The sequence below is a fragment of the Gracilinanus agilis genome, chromosome 2 (genome assembly GCF_016433145.1).
Source record: "Gracilinanus agilis isolate LMUSP501 chromosome 2, AgileGrace, whole genome shotgun sequence".
NCBI lineage: Eukaryota > Metazoa > Chordata > Mammalia > Didelphimorphia > Didelphidae > Gracilinanus > Gracilinanus agilis.
Window position 1 is genome coordinate 131,446,659 of NC_058131.1, and position 14,770 is coordinate 131,461,428.

Here is a 14,770-nt window from a genome sequence, read left to right on the forward strand (position 1 = left end):
GGCTGGGTTTAAATCTGATCTCAGATACTTCCTATCCGTGTGACCCTGGACAAGTCACTTAACCCCAATTGCTCAGCCCTTACTGCTCCTGGACCTTGAATATGATAATTAGTATTGACTCTAAGGCAGAAGGTAAGGGTTTTTTTTTTGGAAGCATATGAATTCCAGAGTTTTCCAAGGCAGAAGCCAGCGAAACACCAAATACTGGCAGATAGCAGTGCTATCTGGGAGGAGAGAAAAGTGACTCTCTTCAGTTCTTGATGCATAGTAAGCACTTAATAAATGTTTGGTTGACTGATTCATCTAGGTAGTGTTTAAAACACAAAAATCCTTAGGTACATATGAACACCTCATCACTGAAGCAAAGCTGTAATGTTGTTCCTCCCCATTCCCTGTCTCTACGTGGGGCAGCCCTCCAAGGCTGTCCTTGAGGTTCATTTTAAAAGATATTGGTCTTATATAAAAACTTGGAGCTGATGGGAAGCCTTCATTGTCATCTTCCCTGAACCCAAGAACACCTAAGAATAATCCTGGACTCCAGCTTTCAAGGGAACCTCCATACATAGAAAATTTATAAAGGGCTATTCAGGAATATGTTAGCTCAAAGCAACTCAATTTGAGAGTGGATTGTTAGATTTTTCAACATGAACGTGTATTTTTATCTTAGAAATCAGCAAAAGCCACAGATAAGGTCTGGATTGATTGTTTTGATTTTCTAGACATAAGAAAGTGATGAAGAATATGTCAATAAAACTTAAAGTTTGTGCGGCATGTTTTTCCCCCCAAGAGATCCATTTGTTAAATATTTACCAGAACACACATCCTCCTTTATTACCCATAAATCTCACTAGTCCTGTGATTTTTGTTGTTGTTGTTATTCATCTCAGGCATCAAGTGGAGAGCTTGTTGAAATACTACCCCACACACTGGACAAGCCACTTACCTTTTCTCAGCCCCAATTTCCTAATTAGTAGAATAGGGTTGATAATAGTACCTATCTCATATGGTTGTTGAGAGATTTAAATGAAATTACATTTATAAAATCCATCAGCCTCCTTAAAACACTCTGTAAATACTAGCAACTATTACTATTCTCTCAGGGTTGTGCTCTTTGAAAAATAACAAAAGAAAAATCACAACACTTATTCTAATGTATCATTGAATTAATTAATGTTTAACGAGCATTCTCAATCCTTAGGTAACAAAAACCCCAAACCAGTTAAAGCAAAAATGTCTATAGAAGTTTCTAAAGGAATAATAATAATAATAATAATAGCAACAACTAGAATTTATATAGTATCTACTGAGCCAGGAATTGTGCTAACCATTTTAAAAAATGTTACCTCATTTGAATCTCACGATTCCTTTAAGGCAAGTGCTATTTTTATCCTCGTTTTATAGTTGAGGAAATTGAGGCAAACAGAAGTTAAGTGCTTGGCCTGATGTCATACTGCTAGTAAATGTCTAAGCTTCCTGATTTCAGACCCAATCCTCTATCTACTGCTCCACCTAGCACCTTAATAAGTCAAAAAGAGGTCTATTTTGGTCATATAGGCTTGACAAGTTATATCTGTCGCCACGTCAGACTGGCTCCCTTTGCAATAGAGTGGCAATATGGTGCCATGGGAGGCATACTGGTCTAAGAGCAGAAAGACCTGAGTTTGAGCACAGGTTCCATCATTTGCTGTCTGAATAACACTGACGAAGTCATTTCACTTTCTTGCCTCAGTTTTTGCAGCTGTAAAACTATATATTTGGACTAGATGATTACTACTGCTCTTTATCTTCCCCCATTAGAATATAAGCTTCTTCAGGGTAGATGTTGTTTCCTTCATTATATTTTCATCCCCATCACCTAGCACTGTGCCTAGCACATAGCAGGTTCTTAAAATTTTGTGGATTGATTAAATTCTATCCCTACATTTCTTTTTTTTGTGATTCTAAATCCATTAAATAGAGATGACAATGAGAACTACTCTGCATATCTCTGAGAGGCATTGTTAGGCTCAAATGAAGAGCTCTGAAAACTATAAAATTCTCTATAAAACAGCAGCTTATATTCCTAGAGGGTTTTGCGATTTGAAAAGTGTTTTCTTCCTAAAAAACCTTGTTAAAGTAGCCAAAGCAAGAAACATTACTGCCATTTTACAGATGAGGAGTCTGAGAGATAGAGAAATGAAGGTAATCTAAGGTGAAACACTGGAGCAAGGATTGAAGCCCTGATTCTCAGATTCCAACTTCAGATGTTTGGGGGTTTTTTTTCCTATCACAATGTTGCTTTTGCTACTTCTTTTGAATAGATGTAAGATGTCAAGTTATGGACCAAACTTGCAAGTCAGTTCAATTTCATGCTATCAAAGTAGACAGTTGGAAAGCCAGAGGGACACTGGCACCAAGATTTTGGCATTTAAAAATAAAATAGTGGGTGTTTTTTTATGAAGGTTCCATCTACCGAAGGTATACAGGTTATGTTTTTATGTCAGTCAATAGTTTTGACAACCAATTAGCCAGCAGTGTTTTTAAAAGGACAGGATACCCTGATATTTGTCACCATTGAGGATTGGCTCTTCAGTTTTGAAATATAGCCTTTGAGAAAAATCTTTGAAACTCTTATTAATCCAACGTGAAGTAAATTCAAAGACTCAAGTCCTGCATGCATTTTGAAAAGAAATAATATGATGTTATGTCGGAGATACTTATAGTTAGGAAACTCAAGGATTTTATTGTAATTACTGCCAAATAAAAGTCCTCCAAGCCTGCTATATGTCCAGTAAAATCTAATGAAATATCATTCAATTTCAATATAGAAATTAGAAGTTTTGGGGTATTGTGGATAGAAACTTAGCCTTAAAATCAGAGACATGGGTTCTAGTCCTACCTCTGACACAATTGTCTATATGACCCTGGGGGAAAAAATCTCTAAAACCTCTCAGTGACCCATGCAACTTTCTAAGACTATGCTGCAAATTAGTTTCTTATATGCATTAGTAAAGAAACATTTCTAATAATCAATGCTTTATTCAAATGAAATCACAAGATTTTTTAAAGATACAAAAATTATGGGGACACCTGGGTTTTTCAGTAGAGATGGAAAGTCCTAGGTTTGAATCTGGCCTCAGACACTTCCTAGCTATAGGACCCTGGACAAATCACTTAACCCCCATTGCCTAGCCCTTTTTGCTCTTCTGCTTTGGAATCAATACGCAATATTGATTTTAAGATGGAAGGTAAGGATTTTAAAAAATACAAAAATTAGAGCTCTTGAAAAACCATGAGTTCATGAGAAAGAGATGCATGAGGATCAAAAGTGGCAATCTGAATGTCAGTGGCAAAGGTTTTGAAGAGACAGCACAGGGTAAGGGAGAAGTCATAGAATTCGGGGCCATTAAACCTGATTTCTAGTCTCGCGTCTCATCTTTTGAGACCCTCCAGTAGGACATATCTCTTGATGGTACAGCTGTTTATGTAGCTTTAGCACCTGGCTAGTTCCTTTTTTATAGGTACCTAATAAACACTCAAGCCAAAGGAAATGGACCTCCATTTCCTCCTTTATAAAATAAAGGCATTAGACATCCAAGGTTACTTCCAGTTCTGAAATTCCCAGTGACTATATCTACAGGGACAGTTCACTTAAAATGCAATTCTTACATGAGTTTTTGAAATCTATTTGGATTCATAGCCATAGGAACATTGATCCTCTTTCAGATTGGTTATATACTCGAGTTGCATTTATAGTCCCACAGCATCAATTTGTGTATGATATTGTGGAATCAATAACATATGAAATAAAAAAGGCAGAATAATTACCTGCTTCAGTATTCGAGGTTCCTTCAGAATGTCACTTTGGGTAGCATCAAGAAATACTGTCATGTTGATTTTGGATGTCCCTGTCAGGGAGAGTTTATTAAAATCAATTCATTTACGGTAAATTGTAAGCACAGTTTTCTTTTAAAATATCAATAGAAATGTGCTAGGTTTTAAAGGAAGAGAAAGAGACAGATGATACAGACAGACAGAGACAGAGTTAGAGAATATTATAGATTTTCATCTTGAAGGGAAATTGATCACTTAGTCCAAACTTTCCTACCTGGTGTCCCAAAAATCTTAGTGCTGTTTCAAGCTACTGAAGCTTAAAACTTCCCTGATTCTTGGGTTAGTCTGTGTTACAAATGGATAAATTAAGGTCTCGAGATATTAAGTAGTTTGGCCAATGTCACACAAGTATTAAGTGTCTATGTCAGGATTTAAACCCAAGTCCTCTGACTTCAAATCCAATATTCTTATAGATTTTTTCCCCATAGAGACGTGATGTAATAAATTCAATATAGGGAATCCTTGTTTCAGATGGAGCTTATTAACTCTGCTGTAAATTAACTGAGAGGTGAAGTATTTCCAGCAGTCATGAGGGTAGGATGTGTAAAAAGTCTATCTTGAACTTGGTCTTCCTTTCTCCAAAGCCATTTCTTTCTCCTCTCTGCCCCACTGTTTCATTAAATATAAATAAAGCTATACAAATAGATATAGATAGAAAGTTCTACTGAATTCAAAATTCCCTTTAAAACTGGGATCCAATTTCTCGGAGTTCTAAATCTTCCTCTAAGTAGACTGAGGTAAATATTTTCAAAATTATCCAGTGGATTCAATTCTTAGTCTTTAAGCACATTCCTTTAAAGTAGTTCAATCTCTTTAGCTTTTCCCTGTCTACATTTTAAAGAGAAACGATTCTTTCCATTAAAAATAGCTTCAATATAGTGATTCCTTTTAACTGCATTGATAAAAAAGATACATGGTACCCACAAAACGGTAGATGTTTATTTTTTTTAGATGTCTATTTTGGAAGAGAAAGAAGAGACAACTACATAAATCCTGAATAGAGATCCAGAGCTATGGTCAGAGAATCTGTGTCCTAAGAACTACCAATCCAGGGCAGAAGGTCTGAAGCTAAAGAGAACAGATTTATTTTGTGTTCTGGGTTCCAGTGTAAAGAGAGAAGGGTTGAGGAAGCAAAATCGAAAAGGGATGAGACCCCTAACAGGCTTCCCAACCAATTTCATGTGCTAGAGGGCCAGGACACAAGGTGATTGTTGTTTGGTGACCTTCAGCAAATCACTTAATTTTTCTGGGCTTAGTTTCCTAACCTGTAAAATAAGGGGTTTGGACTAGCTGACCTGTAATAGCCCTTTAATCTCTGAATCTATCATTCTACTAGATGTAACCTCAGTTCTAATATCCTAGACAAGAGTAGGCTGGCTGACCCCAGACACAAGTGTGATGAAAGTCAGTCATGAAAAAGGAGTGTGCTAAGAATCATTAAACAGTGGAGAGAGTGATGGGATTGGAGTCAAAGAAGTCCTGGGTATAAATCTTTCTATTTTAAGCAAGTCACTTTCTTGGGGCTAGAGTTTCCTTATATCTACAACGAGGGGCTTGAACTAGATGATTGGCTGACTTCTTTGCAATGTGACACTGTGATCTAATAAGACCTCATTTCCTGTAGGCATATAATCAACTTAGGAGAACTCATTAAGCTGGTAAACTCCCCTTTTGTGACTCTCTCTCTGAGGAGACGGTCAAGAACAGGGACATGTTGACACTTTCCACCTCCATTTCCAATTTTGTCAATCTGTATAGATTTCAATAAATTATTTATAGTTGTCAGCAATGTTAAAATGATGAGGAAATGGTCCAGGTTTGTTCCCTGGCTTATGCTTGTTAAAAATCTATTATCCTATTGCATGAATCTCCAATATTTTAGAAATTATCATTATCTCGAGCAGATTCTAAATACCTAGAGGACAGACAGACTCAGGTTATCGCTCAGAAGCAGCAAGGTGCAGTGCTAGACCTGGAATCAGAAAAGACCTGTATTCCAATCCAATTTTGGACACTTCCCAGATGACCTTGAGTAAGCCACTTAATAATTGTTTGCCTCAGTTTCCTCAAATGTAAAATGGGAATAATAATAGCACCTCCCTTCAAGGGTTGATGTGAAGATAAAATGAGATCTTTTAAAGTATGTGGTATATTTATACAAACCAGTGGAATTGCTTTTGTTGGCTCTGGGAGGGGGGGAGGTGAGAAGGGAGGGAAAGAAAATGAATCATGTAAACATGGAAAAATATTTTTAAAAATTAATTTAAAATTTTAAATAAAAAATAAAGTATGTTGTAAACTTCAAAATACAATATAAATATATAAGCCCCATCATCATTATTATCATTCATGGATAGCCATGGGGGAACTACACATAGCATGCATTTAATAAAATTTGAATGCAATTTAATTTGGCCCCTATTTCATGCTCCAAAACAGTGCTACATCCTCACTAGTCTTCTCCTTTGTTTCAGTCTTTGAGAAAAGTCTGGTCTTTTTCCTGGCTAAGACTAACACATCTACTTGTGCCTTTATCTCATTGGTGGATCGTATGCTATACTCTGATCTAGAATCTGAGTTCAAATCCTGCTTCAGACAAAGATGTGTGCCTGAAAAGGTCATTCAATTTCTCTCAGCCTCAGTTTGCTCATATGTTAAAATTTAAATAATGAAGTCTATTTTAGAGAATTATAGAGAAGATCGAATGAGATAACATTTACAATATTTTGCTAACCTTAAAGCACTATGTAAGGAGTAATTGTATTACATAAATAGATTTATTGAACTGAATCATTTAATGAATGATTATTTTTCTATTCCACAACTTTAGGTCACCTTTTCTTTTTATTTTTTTTAAACCCTTACCGTCTTCTTAGAATCAATACTGTGGATTGGTGGCAAGGCAGAAGAGTGGTAAGGGTAGGCAATGGGGGTTAGGTGACTTGCCCAGCATCATACAGCTAGGAAGTGTCTGAGGCTAGATTTGAACCCAGGACCTCCTATCTCTGGACCTGGCTCTCAATCCACTGAGCCACCCAGTTGCCCCCAGGTCACTTTTTCTAAGGAGAGTGTTCTTTGCTCAAAAAGGCCACATTTGAATGGTTTTTACCTATACCTTCTGGTTTTATAAAATGTTTTCATGCCTCCTCAATAAATGTGCACTGAGTCAATTATTTAGTACAGGTTAATTAAGCTTGCTTTATGTGATAACTTTTATCACAAAGATCCCTTGCAATATTTCATCTCATGATGTCCACAACAAAACCTAAGTTGACTATTTTAAATTTCTCTACATAATAATTATTGTCTCTTTGAGTCTCTGATAACATCCATGCTCTAACTCATACATGTAATAGTCATGGAGAGAAATCTATTTTAAAGCTTATAAATCTCTCATTCATTTTCAGATTGTGACACATTATCATCATCATCATCATCATCATCATCATCATCAGTAACAATTAAATAGCACCTACAATGTGTTTGGCACTGTACTTAGTGCTTTACAAATATCTCATCTGACACCATTCATAATTACAACGTCCCTTCACACCATGACATATTTAGGAACAGGAAAAGGGAATAGAAAAAGGAAAGAGGGATGACTTGAGAGATACTTTAGTTCTAGAAACAAATCAGTCTACCAATCAATAGACCATTCTTTTTAGGTAAATCTATTGACAGACATTACTGCCACAGAATAAGAACAAGCGTAAAGTTCAAATAACCACAACTGTTTCTTTACTCTAGGTTCATAAAGGTGAGATGAGTGATTAAAATTAATAGCCAGGATTTGTTCAGAGAACAATTTCCAGTGTATGTCAAAAGGTTAGTATAGCATAAGTCTGATCAGAGGTAATATGCTGTGATAGAAAGAACACTTGACAGGTAATAGAGAGAGCCAGATCAAACTCCAGGTTGGACCACGAATTTTAGGTGTTAACTTAATATCTTTTACCTTTCTGAATCTTAGGGTTTTTAATCTACAAAATAAATAGTTTGGACTAAATAATCCCTAAAATCCCTGAAGACTACATTTCTATGATTCCCATGTTGTCTACCTCTATTTATCTAAAAAGAACCTGTTGTCTAATAACAGCATCAAGATATTCCATTCAACATAGTCTTAGCATTTAATATTCTTGATTATGCAATTGTGATCTCACTGTTGTGGATATTCCCTCTCATAATACAGTCTTCTATATCCATTATTACCCATCATAACAGCCTCTTACCTATATACTCCCATAAATTCTTATAAAATATACTTATGGCATTCATAATCCTTGAAAATAATTAACCCATAACTGTGTGTGTTTGGTGTCTGTCTTCAACCATTCCAATCTTCTCCCTCAAAACTATCCTCTACAAATCCAATAGAACTAGTCATCATTTACTGGTCATTCAATCCCTTCTACCTCTGACTGTATTTACTTTGTGCTCTTCATCTGAAATGTAGTCCTTTTCCTCTCTCTCTTCCACCCATTGGTATGTTGGCAAATGTTTAATTACCATTTCTTTGGAGGAGAAAAATGTACCCACAACACACTCTTAAGTTAAATCTGCATCATTAACATTTTCTCCATTATTTTCTGTTCAAGCTACCTCAAGCACACTCCTGCCTGCCACCATGTCATATCCACCTGTTTAAGTCTTATATACCAGGTGTTCTTTTCTCCATGAAGTTGAGATCTTTCTTGGTCACACTTGGCTAGATTTAGTCTCTCCTCAAAATTCTCCTAGACCTTTTCACTTGTCATACTTCAAGGTCAACTATAAAATCCTCTGTTGGTGAAGTCCTTCATACTCTGGCCTACCTAGTTTTCCCTTCTTACTCCCAACTCCCTTCCTCCTACTCTATGATCCATTGACATTGGCCTCCTTGGTTGTTCTTGACACATGACATTTCCTCCCCCAAATCTAGGCATTCCCTCACTGCTCTCCACCTTTGAACCATTTCCCACTTCTGGCTTACCTTGTCAAGTCTCAGGTAAAATCCTATTTCTCTATAAAGCCTTTCTCAGTCTCCAATTTATTGTCTCCAATTTATCCTTATGTATCTTGTTTTTTTATAGTTGTTTGGATATTGTTTCCTGCAATAGATGACAAACTTCTTGAAATTAGAGATTGTTTTTATTTTTCTCTCTGTTTCCAGTACTTAGTCAAGTAATAACTACTTGTTAAGTAAGGGCAGTTGGGTGGCTGAGTGGATTGAGAGCCAGTCCTAGAGATGGGAGGTCATGGGTTCAAATCTGACCTCAGATACTTCCTAGCTATGCAACCCTGTGCAAGTCACTTAACCCCAAATGCCTAGCCCATACCATTCTTCTGCGTTAGGAACAATACTGATTCTAAGACAGAAGGTAAGGGTCTAAAAAAGTAACTGACTGTTGACTTGAATTCTCTTTACTCGTGCTTTTGATTTCTTTAACCCTAGTATGGTAACTTATATAAATTTCTAGAATTTCATCTTATTAGACTCAGATTGGGATAGAGGAGAGTGGGAAATGCCAGGGTCATTGGCATAAAGCAAAAGTGACAGTAGGCTCATAATTCAATGCAATTATCATTTTTTCATTTGCACATGAAGCAAGATCAAATAGTCCCAGGGAGAGTTTTTTTTTAAATGAGTTATGCTTATTCAAAGGCTTCTTTGCCAAAATTTAATACCAAAGAAATTCAGCAAAACAGTAAACATGTTGTAAGTTCCCCTAGACTGTTATAGCTCCAGGGCACTGTGAATCTCACATTTAATTTTACATGAAGATGTAGGAAGTATCTCTTACAAATATACAAGTTATACCGAAGGGGTAAATAATTTCTCCTTTAAAGAAACTGATTTGTAATGACTTTAAATTCTGTCTATAATTAAAAGGAAAAGCTGCCTCCTTACAACTTGTAAAAGAATATCTAAATGAAGTAATCTCTATATTCCAGTGGTTTCTCCTGACAAATAGCTAACAGTTTCAAGTTAAACATTTTCAGTTTGGGCAAAATATAATTGAGGAAAAATCTTTATTGGAAGTCATCAAATTCTAACCCTTTCAGGTAAGATAGCATTTAAGTCATCCTGAATAAATGACAATGATTGCTGTTTGTAAATTTCTCCAGAATCTGCCTTGGTAAATTGATTTGAATGGGATCAGATGGCATCAACAGAGGATGATCTGATCGTCAGGGAAGACATACCAAAAGATTGAGCATGAGAGCATTTCAGCTTCACCCCTGTGAGAGTTGGGAGTGGAGAAAGATGGGCTACTGGAGAGAAGAGCCATAGTGATAGGACCTTGAGGATAGTGGGACTGGGGCAGTAGCATCATAGAGTAGACCTGACTGGCAGAAACAAAAGGGCAAAAGGCAGTGCTCCCTGGTGTGACAAAGTAGATTTTCACAGGGAGGAAAGATATTCCCCTGAATGTTAGAGCCACCCAATTACTCCCTACTATTTACTTCTGCTCTAGATAAGTCAATTAGTCAACCAGTTACCAAGCACATATTAAATATTTACTATATGCTAAGTTCTAAGGATACAAATAAAAGCAAAAACAGGGACCTTGTGATTCCACAACTTTCCTCATTAACCCAAATTAAATCTGTTCTGCATTAGGAAATCTTCCTTTTGTCTAAGCTAAACCTCATTAAAATGTTTCTTATTCTGTTGGTGTTCAGTGGAGGTATTGATCAGTTGGTTTTGATCTTTTTTGTAACCAATGTTTCCCCATCACTGACAGGTCAATCTGTTAATTTCCCACTTTGGACTCCTCTTCCCAATTTTATTTTATTTTTTTAAACCCTTTACCTTCCATCTTGGAATCAATACTGTGTATTGGTTCTAAGGCAGAAGTGTTGTAAGGGCCAGGCAATGGGGTTTGTGACTTGCCCAGGGTCACACAGCTGGGAAGTGTCTGAGGCCAGGTTTAAATCCAGGACCTCCTGTCTCTGAGTTTGACTCTCAATCCACTGAGCCACACAACTGCTCCCTCCTCTCCCCAATTTTAGTAAAGGATTAGAAGGTAGTAGATTTGGAGGGTGGAGTGGAGTACAATTTAAGAATGTTAATTCAGCCACTGACTCCATGATCATTTTTCCCTTTCAAAGGATATGGGAACCTTTAGTGTAGACTTAACCAGAGTCTCTGAACCTGAAGACAGGAAGGAGTTAAATATAATGTAGTCAAGAGAAACATTAAAAAAAAAAAAGAGTCAAATCCACCCAAGGAAAGAATGTCATTTAACAATGCTACACTTTAAAATGTTAAGCAGCTTGGTCTCTGGGGCTGGTGCCGAGATAGTTTCTTCTAAATCAGTTTCTTGGGGGATGTTTTGTCCTTCAATCGAGATGCTAATGGTCTCTCACCACTCCACCATCAGTGTGTTCCTTTTGGCTGGCAGCAGCTCTAATTATGCATCAATTAACCTTAATTAAGCCAGTTCCAGTGTAACTGCACACCCAGACAGTTCACTAAACAAACAGCTTGACAAATACCATCATTTAAAATCCTTAAAAACATGTCACATTCTTAATTAGAAAGTCAGGTTCTCAATGGCTTTATATTCACAGTCTTTATTTCTGAAATTAAAGAATAGGAAATGGTGGCCATTTCCCCTTAAAATTCCCCAAACCTAGCACAAATTAATTAGTTCCAGCTGATCGTGCTGAAATGGATGAATCCCATAGGGCAAGAGACACACAGAAAACTACTCCATGACTACATTCAACCTAAATTGCTAATCAAATGGCATTATATTGGTGAAGTGTGGTTTAAAAAAAAATGAAGTAATGATGTGGAAATGGGGGATAAAAGTACTTTATTAAATGTGATGAGTAGAACCATAAGCCTGACTCTCATCTCTTTGTGGCATTAAACATAAACTTCAAGATATGAAAAATCCCAGCTTGCTGGAATAACATTGTGTGCTCAATTTAAAAGCAATTGATGAACAAATTTATCTTAATTATTTATCTTAATCGGTACCAAGTACTCCTCTGGGTCCTGGAAAATACAAAGACAAAGAAAAACACGAAAATAGTCCTTGTCCTCAAGGAGCTTACATACAAATGGGGTAGACAAAATGGAAATAAATTGGAATGTAAGAAAGGTAACCATTGATCAAGAGTTCTAAACCTGGAGTCCACAGAAGGGATCTCTATAAATTTTAGGGAGTCCATGAATTTGGATGGGGGAATGATCTTTATTTTTAGTAACTTTTTGTAATTATGTATATATACACATACGGCACATTTAAAAACATTTTTTGGGAGAAAAGGTCCTTAAAATTCAGAATTCAGAAGATTGCCAAAGGGGTCTGTAACACAAAAAGGTGAAAAACTCTTGCCTTAGCAAAAAAGAATTAATTGACCTCTTGACAAATTTAATATTTTAGCTGAGTTTTGAAGGACATCAAGATGTCGAGACAGAGGTGAAGGGGGAAAGCATCTTAGGCATAGAAGACAGTCAGTGGGATAAAACCATGGAATCAGGCAATGAATAATAAATATTTGAGGAGTAGCAAGTAGACAGATATTAATGGATCACATAGTGAGTGGAAAGGAGTGCATTGTGAGAAAACAAGAAAGTTTTCTTTCTGTTCTAGGGAGCAGGTTGTAAAGAGCCTTCAATGCCAAAAAGAAGACTTTATATTTGATCCTGAAGGTAATAAGGAACCATTGATGTGTACTATTGGGCAATTAGGTAATACAATGATAGAGTGCTAGACTTGGAGTCAAGAAGACCTGCGTACAAATTTAGGCTCAGATACTTACTAGTTGTATGACTCTAGGCAAGTCATTTTACCTCTGCCTCATATTCCTCAACTAAAAAATGAAGAAAATTAGTAGTAAAACCTACCTCACATAATTGTTGCAAGGCTCAAATGGTATAATATTTATAAGGTGCATAGTACACTGACTGGCATATAGTAGGTGCTATATAAATGTTAGCTGTTATTATTAACCAGGGGATAATATGATAATTCCTGTGCTTTAGGAAAAAATCACTTTGGTAGTTGTGGGGTAAATAGATCGGACCAGGAAGATGCTTGAAGAGGCATGCAGAGGCACTTAAGTAATACAGTTCAAAAGACAAAATAGAAGAGGACTGGCTCTATTTTTATTTTTTTTGAACCCTTAACTTCTGTGTATTGCTCCTTGGCAGAAGAGTGGTAAGGGTGGGCAATGGGGGTCAAGTGACTTGCCCAGGGTCACACAGCTGGGAAGTGTCTGAAGCCAGATTTGAACCTAGGACCTCCCATCTCTAGGCCTGGCTCTCAATCCACTGAGCCACCCAGCTGCCCCCTGGCTCTATTTTTAAAAGAGGTAGAATGGTTGGGCTGGAAAGGAGTAAGCTGAGAAGCAGCACTACCTAGTGCCTATGTCATTTGACTTAAATATAAGAAGACAAATTTGTCTCAGACTCATACTAATTGTCTAACACTAAGCAAATCTATTTTTGTTCATCAGCAAAAGTGGGAGATGAGATTTAATGACCCCTGAGCTCCCTTCCAGCTCTGAAATCTATAATCTATAGGCTGATACCACGTCTCTTTTTTGTGAAGGCAATCAAATAAGAAAGAAGGAAAAATAATGATAACGCCGGCCACTTAGGGCTCTGAATCCTGTTGAAAAGACTTCCTTTCATCCTGTGGTAAGCCGACCTGAAACAGTAAGAATAGCCGTGTACACTATGAATGGGGAAGAAGGGTTCTTCTATTGTGCGGCATTAAGCCTCTCCAGAAGCAGAATCCTCAGCCTGTGCCCCATGGGCTGCCACATGCTCTGAGGATTGGGCTCCACTGGCCAGAACCCCATGCTCTTTGTATCCTTAGTGTCTAACACACAGTAAGCACTTAATAAATGTTTGTTAGCTGATTGATTGACTATCCATATGCCTTTTGGATCTGTTTTGATCATCATTGTAGCCCTGAAGTTAGAAAACAAAATTGAAATAGAATTAATTCCAAAAGAACTCTTTGCCTTTGACTTCTGACTTGAAATCTGGGGTCTGTCCACAGAGGTAATTGAGTTTAGCCTTGCTGTCAGATCAAAGCCAAACCTGTAGAAAAGATTCTAAAGCAAATAGAAAGCCAAGACAGACTACAGAGGAGAGATCAGGTAAAACCTGATTAATGCACCAAAGGCCCCAAAGCAGATGGACTGCTGTGTCTTCTGCCAAAAGAAAATTCCAAATGCTCTTTGAGAATCGTCCCAAATCCAGCTCCTTTCAGTGGTTTGGTCTGGAGGTCACTGACTCGTAGCAAGAACCTCCTCTGAGATCCAGGCAGCGTTAAAACCCTGAGTCTAAAGAGGGATGGTCAATGGGACAATTAGGCTCAGCTGTCACCTGGAAGGCCAGAAGCAGCTGTGACTCGGTGACCACGTGGCATCATTAGAGTATGAAATGTGCCTGTTTGGGAAGACTATGTGAAAATGAGCTCCGTATACTGCATTCACAGTTAGGTCTTCATTGCCTGCCTGATCTTTTTCCCCCCATGGTCATTTTAATTTAAAAACTTCATCAATAAAACAACAGCAAATGATTATTCACTTTCACTGGAGGAAGCTAAGGCTCTTCTTTCTTTCAAGAAAGAGCATAGATCTGGTCTAAGACCTTAGCATGGTTTACTTAAGAAATAATTTTTTTTCTGGATTTTTCCAAGTATAGGTTTTGATCACTTATAAGAAAGATAAAGTCAAAGGGTAGCTCAGTGTCTCAGTATATATGAGAGTCAGGCCTAGAGATAAGAGGCCCTGGGTTCAAAATTGGCCCCAGATACTTCCCATCAGTGTGACCTGGGCAATTCACTTGACCCCCATTGCCTTGCCGTTTCATCACTCTTCAGCCTTTGAACCAATACACAATATTGATTATAAAACAGAAGGTAAAGGGAGAAAGAAAGAG